This window comes from Salminus brasiliensis, chromosome 14 (assembly GCF_030463535.1).
Source record: "Salminus brasiliensis chromosome 14, fSalBra1.hap2, whole genome shotgun sequence".
Classification (NCBI taxonomy): Eukaryota; Metazoa; Chordata; class Actinopteri; order Characiformes; family Bryconidae; genus Salminus; species Salminus brasiliensis.
Window position 1 is genome coordinate 20943909 of NC_132891.1, and position 3666 is coordinate 20947574.

The window sequence follows — 3666 nt, forward strand, 5'->3', positions numbered from 1 at the left end:
GGAACTGATAAATTTACTGTTTCACCAGGGCTTAGTCAACAAATATGATCAATGAAAAGTAGGGCAAAAAAGCACAATACATGAGCACTGTAAGTAAAGGTTTACTTCCCAGCCTTACTCATGTATTTTGTAGTTAGAGCCATTCGTGACAAAAAGCTGTTAAATATGGTAGTGCCTGCCCCTGTTTGGTTTCTGGCACCCCGCTGCACCTACAGCATTTATATCAGATGTCAAATCTTTGAAGTTTAAAAACACCACCAATATGGTAAAATACTTAACTGTGTGCTAGACAATACACAATTACCTCACATTTTGTAGAACGCCCCTTGGCATGCAGAAAAGTCTAAGTCAGGTTTTGTATTTTTGGGAATGTCTGAGCCGGCTTCTGCAGATAGGGCCAATATCCACACATTATATCAGTGCAGAAGAACTTTCCATTTGTTTTTGTGGCCAGTTCTTCTTGCAAAAACGGAGGATTGGCAAATATCTCCCCAATACATGTTCAGACCTTTAAGCAAACTGCCACCTCCAGGACCTCTTCATCACATATGATGTTTGTCTTTTTAGAGGTCTCTCTGGCTGCAGCCCATGTTGATGTCCCACAGATTCCTTTTCCATGTACCTGTAACACAATGTCATTATAGAATATATACAAAAATTAAATCCTGCTTCACTATGTACTGTCTAAAGTGTTTTGACAAATATCTTACTGGCTTGGCCTTTTTACGAATGAACTCAACAAATGTTGCTATATCTTTATCACTGGTCAAAAAAATGCCATCAAAAATGTCTGTTCCTCTAAAGAAAACATTAAAGATAATAGAGATACTCCGTAGAAATTCTGACAGTTTACAGTTATCAATAATAACATAACTCTTTATTTTGCTAAAATGATGTAGTGTTCGGTTTCCATCGACAGACACAGCAACTGTATCTAGGGTGCAAACTGGGCAAGAGAAGTGGTCAATGCTACAGAATTTTTCTTTTTCATGATGACAATATGTTCATTCAAGGAAAGCTTTTTGGAAGATACACAAATCACCACAAATGTTCCCATTCTGGAATTAGGAAAATACTGAATAACAGTGGCATGCTAATTACAGACCTGCACAAATAAGGACAGGTGGCTTTTCAACAGCTTCACTCTTCCAAATTGTTGTGAACAACATTTTAGGTGTGAAAAATACATACCAATAACTTGGTGTGCATTTACATCCGCAAAGCATTGTTCACTAGCTGAAGCTTCAGATGTTCTTGCATTTTCTGGAATGAATTTTTTTAAATACATTTTCATACATACACAGAACATGCAAATCAACATGACGTATGTTTCCTCATAGAGGATGGGAAGCTGAACCATTTTTGTTAATGTTCAGCGACTCATGAGACACTAACTAGCTTTTTTCCAGTGGTGATCTTCACTGAAGTTCTCTATTAGTCAAGGACTAGGTTTAATGCAAGTCTGGGAAACCAGCCCAGATAGTTCTAACATTCAGATGATTAACCTCAAATAATCAAATTAATCCATTTTTACAAAACCCATCATGTAAAATCCTGTAATTCTAAGGTCACATGGTGTGTTTCTGTACTGTGCTTACATTTGTTAACTGAGGGAGTATAAAAACTAACCAGAAAACCAGCTAACATAAACTCTACCATTAACTCACCTGTCCACGTGTCGACCTGGTCCCTGCAAGAGGCAGAGAAAGATAATGAGAATCAATGATGAATAGAAGTTCAAAGCTGTAAAAAAAAAAAAGAGAAAGATCATAATTACACACAATTAGATCCAGTATGAAATCAGTAAGTACAGCATACGAGATCTCTAGCCAGCACATCGTGACAACCACAGAAAAACACCAGCTGCTTTATCTAGCAAGCGCTCCTCATTAGCCACCTAGCACTAGCTAGCTAATGTACGAGCTCAGCTGACACCTCACTCTACATAAATGAATGAGCAGACAGTGTCTCCCGTTCTCTTATCTTCGTATAAGCTTTTGGTAAAAGATATGTTAGAAGAACCTCTGATTTAACCACAAAACTATATGAGAATGGCCACAACTACAGCTCACTGTGTACCTGATGCTATGTTAGAGGCTGCATTAGCCTAGCCACCTAGCTAGCTGTTACCTACTAGCTAGATAAATCACCCTTAATCAGTAGAAAGGACCCAGTTCCCCTATATCTTAAACCTAAAAAGTGGTCAGAGGTACGTATATCCCATGAGACCAGGCTGATTATTTCACTGATCAATTAAAAACAATAAAGATAGATATATACAGGCAGATAGATATATAGATAGATATATTGGCATAACATATAAAATCATGAAATGTAATATATAGTAACAGTAAATTACTATTAGGCCCATATTTAAAGACAGATTTGGGATTACTGAAAGAACCCTGTTGATGACAGGAGTGATTTTAATGTGTTCAGGTGTTGGTGCAGGTGTGTATACATGAGTAAACTCAGGTGAGCACCAGTTCACAAATGCATCTTTCAAAAGTCAGAGAAACAGCTGCTGCTGGAACTTTAGAACTGTGTCTTTATGATGTAATAATGTTCTATTATCAATCATTCCATTAAACTCCCAGTCGCTCCTCTGATCCTCCAGCTGCAGACATGTAACCAGCACCCTCTCCACACATCAGGACAGCAAATGTAGGACAAACAGTCTTTTCATTATTCCTGCCCGCCGTGGCAGTGTGCTTTAGCCTTGAGGTTGCTGAACTGACTGGGTTTTTAAAGTCTGCTGCTGATGTGTGTTTTAATTTTAACTGGGCTAAAGTTGTAATGTTGAGAAGCTGATGATGTTTTTGGGAGGTGGACAGACTCAGTTATTAAAGTTTGATAGTGGTGAAAAATTTAATCTATTGATCTATGTAGGATTAGAAAGTTAGAAAAATTGATAAGTAAGAAACAGTTACAAAGAAAATAAAGATAGAAAAAAGACAGACAGAAGAAGTAGACAAACATACAGACTAAAATATACATAGATAGATAAAGAGAGAGAGAGAGAGAGAGAGAGAGACAGCTGAACTACAGATGGACTAAAGATACTTGAAATAAAAAAAGAGAAACATCCTGACTGTTCTACAATTCATTCAATACAGTCATTTATCTAACTGTCTTAAAAATAGACAGATAAAGAGTTTTCTATTCAGTATAAGAGGTAGGTTGACATTTAATTAAAATAATTCTTTATGTTTTTCTATTTACATGATAAACAGCATTATCTCATTTCTTATTTTCAGAAACAGGACTGAAAAAAAGACAAACACTCTGACTGTCCTAGAATTTCACCACCTGGATAAAAACAATGACAGACAGACACATAGCTAGATAGCTAAACAGAATGTGTTTAACAGAATTATCTGATTTTTTTCATTACAGAAACCTGTGTTTAAAACGAAACAAAGACAAACAACCTAACTGTCCTAGAAATTCTCCAAGTGGATAAAAAAAAAAAGACGGGTTTATAGACACATAGCTAGCTAGATAGATAAATTGACAGATAAATAGTTAGATAAATGAATTTCTCCGAATTTTGTGCTCTCAGTATAAGAGGTAAGGGGTCATTTAATTATATTAACTCTTAATATTTTTCTATTTACATGATTAAAAGCAATAACTAATTCCCTCTTTTTTATTACAGGAACCTGT

The 3666-nt window shown here is 36.1% G+C and overlaps 1 long non-coding RNA gene across 1 annotated transcript; it reads right to left on the reverse strand.

Annotated features, from left to right (window-relative positions):
- Positions 1-357: 357 nt before the first annotated feature.
- Positions 358-1726, reverse strand: LOC140576578 (uncharacterized). Its single transcript, XR_011981740.1, has 3 exons — positions 1668-1726; positions 509-622; positions 358-385 (listed from the first exon to the last, which is right to left on the reverse strand). It is a non-coding gene; the product is annotated as an uncharacterized lncRNA (long non-coding RNA).
- Between the last annotated feature and the right edge of the window lie 1940 nt (positions 1727-3666).